Raw genomic sequence first — 14,862 nt, forward strand, 5'->3', positions numbered from 1 at the left:
CATAACTAAAATTTCAAAAAAAATTACGAAACCAGTGTTGAAGCCATTATATTTAAAAAATATTGACCGCGAAAAATTAAGATTACATTTTCGTCTTCTTTGAAGATGATTAAGACGTTTTGTAAACCACCTATATCAGAACGACAGCAAAAAAACCACAAAGATTGAAAACTATATAAATTTCACAAAATTCTGAAACAAATTGTCTAAGCCCTGATAACATCAGTCAAAAGGTTTAATCAACAGAAAAATTACTGTTTGGTTCAACAATACATTAATGAAACCTACTTTCAATAAAGCTAAGTTACAAAAATGATAAAACTGTAAAACGCAAACACGAAAAACGCAAACCAGAATAGAAGGGGATAAGTTGAAGCACATTTTTTTTAAAATTTAATTTGAAAGTCAAGAAAACCATTAGCTACATAACGATATCAGTTATTATTTTCATTGATATATCTTAAGTTGGCCACTGAGACGTTTAATTACACAATATTTGGCATTCGAAAAGAAGAATTAACAATAAATAGAGGGCAAAATTATAAAAACCTACTAAATACTGCAAGAGAACGGTGTCGCAGGACCATATCTTATGAAAACAACAAAGATGAACAGTTACAAATTTTGTAGAATTTTTTTCAGTTTGATTGTTAAGTAGTGTGACAATTTAACAAAGAAAATAAATACAGCTAAAATGGGCAATCATGCACAAAAACCACAAAATTTTTTGTATGAACCAAAACCAAGAAACCATTCTTCAAAAACAATCCGCCTCAAAATTAGTTTGTATTCTATAAGAAAGAATCTTTGACTTGTATTTACTGAAAATAAGCGAAAAGTTGACAGAATTAATATAAGAAATTCACAAGTCCAAAAAATTACAGACATTTCCTTAAAACAAACACATACGATAAAATAAGAGACATTAGGTAACAACCGAATGCGTGGTACAGGTTCACTTACACCTCATTAAGAAGCCAAATGGATCTTTGAATGGACTTAGTCATCAGACTGCAAATGGAATGGTAATACTTAGTAATCTGACTGCAAAACAGTTATTGAACACACGAATTCAATAAAAGTTCACTAAAACTTCTTCAAAGCCGTAAAAACCATTAGGTCTTCTAAAAACAAACTATATCTACATTCGGCCTCATTTTTACGTAAATGGAAGCTGTTATTTATGGTGCAGTAAAAAAATTTCAGTAATTCGAATGGTTAAACTTAGTAATCAGACTGCAAAGAGAACGGTTAGACTTAGTAATCTGACTGCAAAAAAGTTATTGAACACAAGAATTCAACTAAATTTTACTAAAACTTTTCTTTAAAGCCGTAAAAACCATTAGGCTCTCTAAAACAAACTACATCTACATCCGGCCCCAGTATTACATAAATGAGAGCTGTCATTAATGGAGCCGTGAATAAAAAATTTGTCAGTAATTAACATTAAAAAAAAACAAAAGCAAAAAATTTGAAAAAAAGCAGCACCAAAATAAAAATTAAAAAGTTTCTGATAGTAAGAACTCATGATAATATCAAACCTATTCCCATTGATTTTGCCATGCGCCCATCAAACTGCCCAAGTGTTCCAAATGCTTGCGAATTAAACCAATTGTTGAGTGAAAAATTTCTAATATTAAAACAAAAAATGATGCTTTTTGTATAATTATCGAGTTTAATTTGCAAACAACCAAATTTAAATTCGAGAAGACTTTTATACGGTGCCTTGTTTCAATTAGCGCTCTTTTAAAGTCTGAACAGATTGTGTCAGCGTTTTCCAGGTCTACATTCGGTAAAGGTAAATGAAGTTGACCAAAAAAGCCTATTTTGTGCAATTATTTATGAAGTCTGAATTCTGAAAATTTTATCAGAAACTTTAGCCAAGGAAACCCCAATCAAGCAACGTTCTTTTATCTCTAACGGTAACCAGCTACCGTTAAAAAATTTATCTTAAAGTATATTAGCAAAACTGTGCCAAAATTTGGCAAAAACTACTGAAGATGTGAATCAAAACTGTCGAATATCCACAAAACTGTAAGCCTCGATAACTCCCTGTAAACAACTAAATTCGGAAAAAATTAATTCCAAATTTTTGGATATATGTGCTTTTTATTGATACCACTCATAACTCCCTACGATGGATATATATCGGTTGGCAAAACTTTCTGAACAGAAAAAAATTGATTGAGTATATAGTTCTTCCCTCCCCAATAAAGTGGGGGTCCGAACAATTAGGTAAAATACACGAAAACAGAAATATATTCCAAAGAGTCCCAAGATTTAACCCCAAAAGCTTGCTGAAAAGTCTACGAAGTAACACAAATTTTATCAACATTGCTGACAGATTGCCAGAAAATAGCCGCAATAGCTTCGTAGATCCGCAGTCTAAAAAACAGTAACGAAAGACCAAAAAAATTAGTCTTTTCATGGAAGGCTGAGATGTTATAATTTGATTAAGATTCTGTATAAGCTATTGCTGCCTTTAGCTGCTCTCAAATAACCATCATTTAGAGTGACACAGATTGACTTGAAGGCCAAGTCAATTTCAAAGTGAGGAAGTTATTTATGAAAGTGAGGTAAGTCACGTGTGACCCAACATTTAATCACGCGATTGAACAAAAAACTCTAAGAGCAAAAAATGACGTCATGCACGCACTTCAGTTGAAATTGCATGAACGAATGAACAAAAAGCAGATTTGAAGTAGTGACGTTATAGGTTTGTAATAAAACTCTTGACGAAATAAAAGAACATAGCAGGGCAGGTCTTGACGTAAAATTCAAAAAATTTTCACTGAATAAACAAAAGACTGGAACTAGAACGGACTATGAGTGAATTGCGAAAACCGTTTCCAAGAAAATTAGATAAAAAAATAGAAAATCAAAGTTAAATTGCCGCATGTGAACAAAAACCACTGGCGAGAAAGAAAAACTTCAAACAAAAAAATAGGCCTAGAATGAGCTATGAATGGAAGGAAAATGGTATGAAAACCAAAAATGCGACCCAAAAAATCGAAAGATACAGTAAAAATCGAAGTGAAATTGCCGCATGTTAACAAAAAATCACCAGCGATAAAGCGAACTTTTATTCAAACACCGTTTTCTCGCTCTACTTTAAAATTATAGTGAAAAAATTTCACGCCACACAACCACTCGCTCCACTTCCTGTTTTGGCGTGACCAAAATCACTACTCCTGTTTTGGCGTGACCAAAATCAGTTATTGTAAAAATCGAAGTGAAATTGCCGCATGTTAACAAAAAATCACCAGCGATAAAGCGAACTTTTATTCAAACACCGTTTTCTCGCTCTACTTTAAAATTATAGTGAAAAAATTTCACGCCACACAACCACTCGCTCCACTTCCTGTTTTGGCGTGACCAAAATCACTACTCCAATTTGACTTCGAAAATCATGAAAATGTGTGAACAGATCTTAAAAAAATAAAAAGACAGCTCCCGAATTCTAAATAAAAAGCCAAGAGAAGGCCAATAATGGACCCAGTTATGGCTGTGCGGCTATTAAAAAGGTTTATACGAAATAGTAAAATTACTAAAGCTCGGCAAGGAAGCTGATTCTAGAGCGCTTCAAAAATCGATAATTGTGCAAAAAGCAAGAAGTTCTCAATTCTGCTCAACGCTCAATTATACCACTCGAAAAATATACAAACCCTCTACTAGCTGTTAAAAAGCTAAAGTTATTGTGACTCGTTAACAGAAATGATTAGAAATCAAAATTTTTATTTGTGGCAATTTTTAAAAAAACTCTTCAGGTGTACGTGGCTTTTTAGTACCAGAGTGTATAGTATCGATCTGCGAAAATTGACCTGAGTACCCTTGATGCACGTATCTCCTCTACTACCCGTACCCCACTTTTTTAGGTAGGAAGAAGTACATCTTTGATTTCAACAAAAGCTTGAAATACTTTTAACCTGAATAACAAATTTTAACTAAATTTTGGGCGTTCTTCGTAACATTGGCACATTGGATTTTTTAACATCAGAACCTGCGCAAATATACTGTACAAAAATTTTGTATTACTTTCAAAGGAGAACAAAAATGTTGGGCTTACTTTCAGCGCACTTTCCAAACTCCAATACTTATCTTACATAACTTACATCTTACATAACTTATCTTACATACCTTTCGTATATACGGCTATTTGAAAATTTTCTCAAAAGTGCACGTGTACTAACTTATAGACAGAATAATTGTTTGTGCAGTTTTAGAGATTACCCCAGTAACTTGCGCGCGTTCAACGCTCATCAGCTTTTGCACTAAGCTGGTGCAACGTATTTTTAACCAAACATTTTTGAAAGAAATGGTTTTGCCACATTTTAAAGAACTTGCTTGTAATTTTTTATTTGCATATTCTTCAACGAAATTTCTTTATATTCCAAATTTTGCCCTGAAAAAAAACCTGGAGCTTCCAAAAACTGTCTGGTACTGATATTAAAACCGATTTTTCCTAAAAGAAAATCAAAATTTGCCAAGTCAGCAATAGCTGCTGTACTTAGAGAGCAATCCAATGAACTGTTTTGTCTTCCTAAGCAAAACAACGCTCAGCCATTAAGCCAAGCTGGTACCAGTTCTTTGGTTTCAAACCGTCAATCGATATCAAAGATTCTAAAATGATTTGAGCAACTTAGCATACACGTTGCCCGTGAACATACAAACCAAGACTCGGAAAAACATTAAGCTTTCACAGTAATTAACAAATCTCCTTTTCCGTCACTTACCGGTTCTAAACTGCGAACATCGTAGTTTCCATCTAATTGAAAAATCAATTTTTATTTCTTAAGCTTTACATCTAATTGTCGGGTTTGATTGTTTGCCAGGGAAAAACGTGACCTGTAATGTAAAGACAATCACATAAGCTTCAGGCTTTATCTTGAATCGACCTAATTTCGTTGCAAATACGTCAAAATAGAACACATACGCTTAGCTTTGTTTCCATTTAAACACACCAAAAAGATACACACATTACTCTGCGATATTGTTGAATAATGAAAACAGTGCTGTTTTTTTTTCTAAACGCAGAAACGCGCCGATTACATTTTAGTTCAATATTATACATACAGCTAAAAACAGAACACATTGATGCATGTTTAACACAAAAATGTTTTGATTCTTCATTGCCGACGTTTATTATTAGTTATTTCTGTTCTTATTTTGTCAAACGTTAGACAGTTTACAATATCAACACTAGTAACTGCTTCGACTTTACTCAGTATCAAACACAGCCAACATAGGAACAAAAATGAGCTGAGATGGAAAATTGGTAAGCCAATGAATCTTATTTACCATTAGATTGCGGCTAGACTAGATTTTGAGAAACTAGTTTTTATAAAATTAATTTGACAATTAATTACAAATTTTTCCTAATTGGCACCAAAGATGATGTCTTAATTCTTTGCCGAGAACTGAGTTTATAGTCTGACAGAATCATCTGGCAGAATAATATCTTTTTCTCACTTTACAAACACGAAGCAGTGTATGTTTCAAACAACTATATTTAAAAACGAGATCACCACTGCTCACTCACTATAGAACTTTTCTACATATCCTCCATATTTATTTTGTTCCCACTATTTCGGCAGCTCCTTACTTTTTCTGGTCGGAACTAAAGTCATTAGCTGCATATATGAAATTAGAAAAAGATACGGCTTTTTCAAACTCCGCTCTGCTAGAAAGGTTGCATTGAAGTCATCTTATCTCTCTGACATGCGTTTTTACTATAACTATTGACTCCATAAGTTCTAGAAACCTAGATATTAAAACCAGCGGCTATACTTGGTGGTTCAAATGAATAATTCATTAAAATTGAGAAAAATTACCAAATATGTTTTTACGTAATTGCTCCTTGAAACGAAAAACAAAACGAGTCACATCAGCTGGTAGAAAAACTTTGCCAGGTGGTAGAAAAAATTTCTTTTAATTTTGAATAAATTTCTCTGCTTATACCCATTTAAACGCTCAAAAACGTTCAGGCAACCGCCACATTAAAGTCGTTAAAACGGTAGTACAATTCCGAGCTATTAAGTTTCATACGACCATTCTAATTAGTGGCAGTCTGATACCACCACTTAGGTATAACGCCTATGAAATCTCTATCCTTACAACAGCTTTTATTTTAGCAAGACTTAATTTCTGTATGAGAGCAATTTAGACCAGACAAAAATAATGATGGCAAGCATGAAAAAGTCACCCGAGAAGTAAAACCAAAAAAATGTTCAAGAACAAAACCGCAACCACAATCAAGCGAAAATTGAACTGCATTTAGATGCTTCCTAAACAACGCATTCCTTATTCTTTCTTCTTTCTCCAACAAACTTCCGTAAAGTTTTGAAGTGCAAAATCTATTTTCAATTTTGGCATGCGTTTTATTGAGAAATACTTACAGCGTTACATTCTCAATCAAACATGATTTGACTTGTCATCAGAAGAAAATCAAACTCCTTAGCTATAAAGGCTGTTACTTAAAAGTTTTTATTAGAGAATTGGTAACTATCATTTAAAACTTAGTGAGATATTTTAAGGAAAAATTAAGAAAAAAATACAACTAAAAGAAGACATTTAAGGGCTTAAAAATTATTATTAAATCGACATTAAACAGAAATTATCGGAAAACAAACAAACTTCTCGAGTTTAATTTTTAAAATATTCGCACAAATATTACCGCAAAAATAATTTATAAAAGAAGATAAACCAAAAATAGATTCCTTCCGAATCGCCGCATTAATTTTTGGTATTTGAACTTATCGCGTTTAAATCTTCAAGTTAACTACAGAACCTTGCTCTGTAAGGTGGAATTTTTTTTACTAGTTATAGGGTAGCAATTGGTATGTAGAGCTTTTTAGAGGGAGAGTGCGAAGAAATCGCTCTGCGTTGCCACACCTATTTGGCAATGAAAACGTAGATAGGTTTTAGACTCTTTTTATGAATCAAACACTGGGCGTGACCCTGAAATGGCTTGAATAGGTTTGTGTAATACTGCAGTTGCCTTAAAATGAATAAAACCTAAAAATGAATTACGTCAAATCTGCAAGATAGCAGGGCAAACCGTTTGAAAAAAAAAGTCCGAAAATTCAGAAGTTTGAAATGAAATTCTTAAAACAAATCTAGGCTATCAAACTAAAGATTTTCACACATTTTGACAAAAAATATATTTTTAGCTGAGATTCCATTTGCTCCAATAATCATAATCTAAATGAGGTCTCACTTGCAATCGCAGAAAACAATATTTTGTCCAAAGATTGGAATATGCCATTTCTATTCTACGTTCATTTCTTCTTTCTGGCTGCCAAAACCTGGTTGGTTATTATTTACTGTCAAGGGGCAGTTAATCAACAGTTATATATTCAAATAAGTCAAGCACTTTTTTGTCAAATATGTGAATTTGTTTAATCTGATAACCTAGATTTGTTTTAAGAGTTTCATTTCAAACTTCTCAATATTCGGACTCTTTTTGTTCAAACGGTTTGCCATGCTATCTTGCAGATTTGACGTAATTCATTTTTAGGTTATATTCATTTAAAGGCAACTGCAGTATTACATAAACCTATTCAAGCCATTTCAGGGTCACGTCCAGTTTTTGATTCATAAAAAGATTCTAATACCTATATACGTTTTCATTGCACAAAAATTCTTTACTTCTACTGTTATATGTTTAAAACAATTTTAGCTACCTAGTTTCCTTTTTAGACTGTTCAACCCCCCAAAAACCGTTTCGAAATCTGCGTCTCTCTGCAAACAAGAATGCTTAAGATAAATTTTTTGAAGCGCTTATTTGTTGAATGACTGCTCCTGTGATACGTTTCTTTTTCGTAAAAGCCGTCTCGGTGTTTACATCTATATTCAAAGATTTGATCTGTGTTGATCTGTTTTGCTTCGACATTTTGCGGATACGAGGTGTCGAAAATTGTTCAACTTTAAGAACTTGAAAATTCTAATAACCTAATAACCAAACAATCTACTTTTTGTTGCACAAAAATGCAGTCATTCAACATTTCCAAGGACGAAATACAAGTAATAGCTGAACATTTTAACTACTTTCATAGCTGCTAATTGTTCCAAAATTTTTTCGAAATGTCGCAATATATTATATATATATATATATATATATATATATATATATATATATATATTTTATATATATATATATATATATATATATATATATATATATATGCGAGGTCGCCTTTTTTCATCGGTCAAAATTTCACTTTTTGTTTACGCATCGTTACACCGCGTCGAGATACAAGAAAAAACAAACCAGAAAAATTAAAGTAAGTTTAGTTTGAGTTTTGGTTGTCACGAATATTTCCTTACAATTTCAAGCACAAAAATTAACAATTTAAACTATTTGACTAAAAACATCCAAAAACAATATTCTCCAAATTTTGTTTAAAACTTTTTTCTCTCCCTGTTTTCTGCTGTGTAAAAACTGTACGAACCCCAATGTTTCGCGCATCAAACAGACCTTTAGGAAAACAAAGACTTCAGGCAATTTAGAGTTTTCAAAATAGCAAAATCAACTTTGAAAACGTAAAACTAAAAGCAGAAAAATATATTCTTTTCAAAACTCTTTCAAATCATTTTTCATATTAAACCAAACCTAACCATATAAGTGTTTTCAAAACCGCGGAAACGTAAAAAAAACGGTTTCAAGGAATGAACATCGAATTAACAAATTTAGTTATTGAAATTAAAGATGGAAATCTTTTCTTCTCTAATTATTCGTATTCCTTATATCATCAGAGCAGATAGTTCGAAGTAATCATTATAGTGTGATGTAATAAAGAAGAATTTGAGAGTTAGAAAGTCTATGAATTGTCAGTTTGAAACACTGAATACAAATTCCTGAAAATAGGAAATTTTTTCACTCCTGTATTTTGAAGTCTCTTCGAAATAATCTTTTCAACTCTGCGAGCGTTTCGGTAAATTGAAAAACTGAAGAGCTAATAAATTGTGAAATTCTTTGAAAAAACGAAGTTTTTTTGAAGATGAAAAACTTTTCATTTTCAGTTCACAAAGAAAATTATAAATCCCGATTTCCTTAAAAATAACCCGAAGAGTGAAATGTACAAGTTACAGATAATCAATGTTCCTCAAAGCTATTAAATAAGAGCCTTAAAGGACAGCCTTCAACGTACCCTTACATAATTGACACAAGCAGAGGCAGAGAACAAAACACCAGAAACCCAAACTTGTACAATCTACAATTTGCGGTGATAAATCTGTTTTAAAAATTGTGATTTATTAAATCCAGCTGAAAACATGTCTGCCACATTTTAAAATAATTTTCCCACTATGCTCATGAATCATCAATGATGACAAAAATTCTTGGGAAAATGTCGAAAACGTTTATTTCAAATATTGTCAACTTTACAATGACCTATTTAATTACCTCAAGAAGTTCACACCTAGTTATTTAGAACATAACTGACTAACGTCGAGCGAATTGCTCTTAAACTACCTCCCAGCGGTTGTCTACGTCAGCAGCTAGCAACCATTTAGTGAGAATACCTTTATCTTAATTGAAGGGGCGTGAGGTGAGGTGGGGGTAATAGATGATGACAGCACGCCACATAAAGGCAGCTGAAGTGCGGCATCAAAAAGAGTTAAGGAAAGAGAAAGAGAGAGGTAGATGGCGAGAGAAAGAAGGAAAGAAATCCCAACCAACAGCGAGAGAGCTAGAAATATTTTCCATGATAAGAATCGACTCTGTAAGTTCTTTTTGTCTAGCCTTGTCAGTAATTAAATGATATAGAAGACTGAAAGTGCAAAAATCAAAAAGTTTCCACAATTCGCAGTGAAAAAATGTTTAAAACCATTTTCAGTGTCTGGAGTTCTGTCATGCAACTCATTCATGATTTGAGAAGTTTCGTTGGCCAGTAATTATCATACTTGAACTCAGGAAAAGGACAAATATATTCACATTTTTTTCAAAAACCAAAATTCTGGCAAAATCTTGCTAATACTCGTTGCATTAACTTTTTCAGAACCATTAACTTTTTCAGAACCTATTCAGTATCCCTACTTCAAGACTTAAATAGTTTCACTGGCTCAAAGATCAATAACCTTGGAAAAATAGTTTTTCGAAAATTTTAAAACTAAAACTCGAGTCATTAAAAAATGATAACCAAAACATTAACTCTACAAACTGTGCAGACACTTATTATCAAACACCGGAGGCTGTCCCTGGTGACGGAAAAAAAATCAGAAAAATTAGACAAAAACATAAAATTGCAAATATTTTTTAAAAACTTGCCTAAATTCGTGATACTAAAATCTTGAAAAACATCTATGAACAATGCATTAACCTATTATCAAACCATAGAGGAGGTTCATTGGCTCTTGCGGCTGCAGCAACCTAAAAAAATAACAAAATTGGCAAAAATTTTATCAAAAAATTGCAAAAATTTGTGATATTAAAAAGTTGAAAACTACTCCATGACCAAAAAAAACTTTTCAGTAACTTATTATCAAACCCTTAAGGAGGTTTTGTGATCCCTGGGACTAACTTGAAAAATAAATGTCAAAAAAGAAGAAATAGCAAATTTTGTAAAGAAAAGAGCTAAATTTTGTGATTATAAAATCTTGAAAAACACTCCATTACCTCTAGAAATTATAGAGTAACCAGATATCAAACTCTAGAGGAGGTCCCTTGACTGTTAGGGCAGGCGAAGCCTAAAAAAATGACAAACTATTTCAAATTGAAAAAAATTGCAAACAATTTTCAAACTAGAAAAGTTTTTTTATATTTCTAAAATTTGTGATATTAAAAAGTTGAAAACTATTTCAAGGCGAAAAAAAAATCGTAACTTATCAAACGCTTAAGGAGGTTTTTCGACCCCTGAACTAAGAAAACCTGAAAAATGACAAAAATGACAAATGCTTTTTTTAAAAAAATGCTCAAATTCGTGATAGTAAAAAGTTTAAAACCATTCCAGTAACACTAAAAACTTTGCATTATTCTATCAAACCCTAGCGGAGGTTCGTGGAAACCTAGGGCTGATGAAACTCAAAAGGACAAAAATTGTTTAGAGGCTTGAAAAAAATTACGAAAATCAGTATAAATTTGCGTGTTTTTATTTGGATTACCAAAACATATAGCTCTTAAAGAGGTCATAAAAAGTACTTATGTCTTACAAAAGACCTTTATCAACTTTAGCCAGCCTCAAGATTTAGACTAGTCTCGCAAAAAATTCGAAAAATGACGGAAAAAACCAGAAAAACTAACAATTTGAGCTCAAAAACTAAAATTGACCCTTTAACCTTAAACAACGGCCTTCCAGGTAGCTTCATCACAACAAGCACCTGCAGAACTACTAGAAGCAGCTATGGGCTTTTAATGAAACCTATTGCCCGCTGGGCTACCTTTTTATCCCATTTTTAAGGACGAAAAGTCAAAAATCGGTCAAGCGAAAAATCTCAAAAAAGAAAAACAGGACTAATCACATAACCGACTAACGTCGAGCAGTTGCTCTCAAACAAGTGGCGAGCGGTTGTCTTTTTCCATAGCTAGCCACAATTCAGTGAGGGTAGCCTTTGCCTAACTTAAGGGGCGTGAGGTGAGGGTAATAGATGATATCACGCTACACAACAGCAGCTGAAGTGGGGCATCAACAATAGAATTAGGGAGAGAGAGAGAGTGCGTGAGATAAAACGTGAACTAGAAAGAAAAGGAAAGAAACCGCAACCAACGGAGAGAGAAAGAGAGCAAGAGAGAGCGCGCCAGAAATATTTTCCATGATGAGATTCAACTCTGCAACTTATAGTTTTCCAGCCTAGTTAGTAATTAAAACATATAGAAAAACAGAAACCGCAAAATTCAAAAGAGAAATCTCCATATTTCGCAGTAAAAAATTCAAAACCCTATTTTTTCTCTGGAGTTCTGTCATATAACCCATCTGTAAGACTCAAAAAGTTTTGCTGGCCAATAATGATCGTTAAACTCAGAAAAGGACAAATTTTCAAAAATTTTAACAGCAAATTTCAATATCTTGTTACCAATTGAAGTATTAAAACCTTCAGAACCATTTAATTGTCTCAGGAGACTATATAGTATCCCTATTTCAAGCCTTAAATGGTTTCACTGGCTTAAAGATCCATAAACTTGGAACATAATGTCCGAAAAAATGAAAGATTTAAATTTGATGAAAAATGGCTGAACCTCGTGTCATTTGAATATTGATAACCATTTCAGTAACTTTAAGCAGCTTATTATCAAACCTCTGAGGAGGCTGAAAAAAATACAAAAATACTCAAAAAAAACTTGAAAAAAAATTGCAAATATAATTTTAAATTCCTTAAACTCGTGAAACTGAAATCTTGAAAAACATTTCATTATATCTAGAAATTATGCAGTAGCCTATTATCAAACCCTAGAGGAGTTTTCTTGGCTCTTGAGGCTGGAGCAACCTAAAAAAATGACAAAATTCAAGCTTTATCAAAAAATGCTAAAATTTGTGATATTAAAAAGTAGAAAACTATTCCACGGTCAGTAAAAATTTTTCAGTAACTTATTATCAAACCCTTAAGGAGTTTTTATTACTCCTGAGGCTGAAAAAACCTGAACAACGACAATAAATGTAGAAAAAATTGCAAGTTTTGTAAAAAAAAAAACAAAATGGCAACAATCGTGATATTAAAATCTTAAAAAACACTCCAATACATCTAGAAAATATTTAGTATCCTAATATCAAACCCTAGAGGAGGTTTCTTGGCTACTACGGCTGGCAAAACCTAAAAAATGACAAAAATTTTCAAAATGGAAAAAAATTGCAAGTTTCATTGAAAATAATTTTTCGTAACGTATAGAAACCTTTATAAAGTTTTCTGACACCTGAGTCCAAAAATACCTGAAAAAAGACAATGTCAAAAAAAATTGAAAACTTGCAAGTTTTGTAAACGAAAGAGCTATAATTCGTGATATTAAAAAGTTGAAAACCATTCCATTACCACTTATAGTTTTTTCAGCAATCTATTATCAAACCCTGGAGGAGGTTCCTGGACACCTAGAGCTGGTAAAGACAAATTGTCAAAAAGTTCAAAAAAAACTGAAAATTAGTATAATGTTGCGTGTTTTGTTTGGATTACCAAACATATAGCTCTTACAAAGGTCATAAAGAGTACTTATACCTTGCAAAAGGCCTTTACCAACTTCAACCAGCCTCAATTGTAAACTGGTCCAGCAAAAAAATTATTAAAAAACACGAAAAATTGCAACACTTTGGGCTCAAAAACTCCTAAAAATGACATTTTAACCTTAAACTACGGCCTTCCCGGTAGCTTCATCACACTAAGCACTTGAGGGACTACTGAAAGCGACCAAGGGCTTCTAAAGTAATGAAACTTTATGACCGCTGGGCGCTACCTGTTTATCCCGTTCTTAAGGACGAAAAGTCAAATGGGTCAGACGAAAAATCGGTCAAGCGAAAAATCAAAAAAAACCAACAGGACTAATATAATTGCTACAAACTTCGTCTGAGAGCAACTAATAAATGCTACAAACTTCGTTTGAGAGCAATTAAAAAGACAAAGAATACCTAGATAAACGGTGACGTACCTAGAGTAAAGGTCAGTTTCGAAAAAACTTAATATTTTTTGTTGGTGATTGTATGTTTGTGTGTGAGTTTGTTTGTAAGGCTTGTCTGTGTCTTTCAAATTGTACAACAATAATCTTTCTAGAATGTGTGAAAAATTGTGTTTTTATCTCCCAAAAAAGACGGCATATAATTTTTTGGTGCAAACAGTTCAAGTAATTTTCTCCAATGCATATTAGTTGCTTTCGGATACTCCCAGCCATTTCTCTGACAGAAACGAATGTTTTTTTTGCAACCTTGAGAGGAAAGTTGGATTATACTATGTTTCGAACAGACACGAACGAACCATATTGTTTAAGTATATACGTCAGAAAGAATACTTAAGACTTAAATAAAACCCATTCACAGCAAAATTTCATATCATAAAAAATCAACCAAAGACCCCTGCAACTGTTTATTTCAATTCATTTAATGTAGTCGAAATCAAAGTCAATTTTGATAGTTTTCAAAACTTTGTAACCAGTTCTACCATTTTCTAATACTATCGACGGGCTTATGATACAATGCTGATAAGTTGAACTAGCTACAGAGCAGCGATTTCGACAAATTACTCAAAATAGCACTTCCAGGTTCCTGTTCTTGATTTTACATTTCGGTAGTCTTAAAAAACAAGGCTACTTTGCTCAGTAAGTAAGAAGTAGGAATTAAGTATCCAGATTTTACCTACACCAACTCCTCTAAGCTAGAGAAAGACAGTTAAGTTTTCCAAACTAAATTGGCATACGAAAGAACGAACGAACGAATAAACACAAACTTAGTGGTACTACGCAGGAGATACGCGAAGAAGGTATGATGGGTATAATAGAGAAGAAAGTAACATTAGCAGCATCCAAAAGTGTCGTGATCGATCAAGTTTTGTCCCGTTTCGTGAAGCATACAGATTCTAGCAGTGATGGTTGTGGTTTTTGGTTTTCTTCATATTAGTGATGGTTTATCTGACTATATTAGTTTCAAACTTAAATTTACTGCATCAGGGGAAGAAATTAAACACAGAGATTTTTTTGAAAAAGCCTTCGGCGAAGGATGACAAATAGTTTGTGGGTAGCTGGAGGAGGGAAGTTTTAGTTGGGGAGGTTGATTTGGAGTAGATGCAGCGACTAATAAGAACTGTTAGTAATAATATAAAGAAACAAAAAGTCTAGTCTAAGAGTAGGATCAAAATATACATCAAAGTTAACTAATCGAAACAGGTAAAGAAAAGGCAATTGCAGAGAGAAGATTCGAACTACATATTTTGAAATATTCTACTCAATATATT

At 32.8% G+C, this 14,862-nt stretch overlaps 2 protein-coding genes across 2 annotated transcripts in view; both read left to right on the forward strand.

Annotated features, from left to right (window-relative positions):
- Positions 1 to 14,862, forward strand: part of LOC142345707 (uncharacterized) — a 577,332-nt gene that overhangs the window by 12,579 nt on the left and 549,891 nt on the right. The gene's annotated exons all lie outside the window — the stretch shown is intronic.
- The window catches only part of LOC142345705 (telomerase protein component 1-like), a 43,784-nt gene continuing 33,721 nt past the window's right edge, over positions 4,800 to 14,862 (forward strand). The window contains exon 1 of the mRNA XM_075397954.1: positions 4,800 to 5,275. The gene's annotated coding sequence lies outside the window, so the exon portion shown is untranslated. The remainder of the gene's footprint in view (positions 5,276 to 14,862) is intronic.

This window comes from Convolutriloba macropyga, chromosome 9, assembly GCF_964194025.1.
Source record: "Convolutriloba macropyga chromosome 9, txConMacr16.3, whole genome shotgun sequence".
In the NCBI taxonomy this organism is placed as follows: Eukaryota; Metazoa; Xenacoelomorpha; order Acoela; family Convolutidae; genus Convolutriloba; species Convolutriloba macropyga.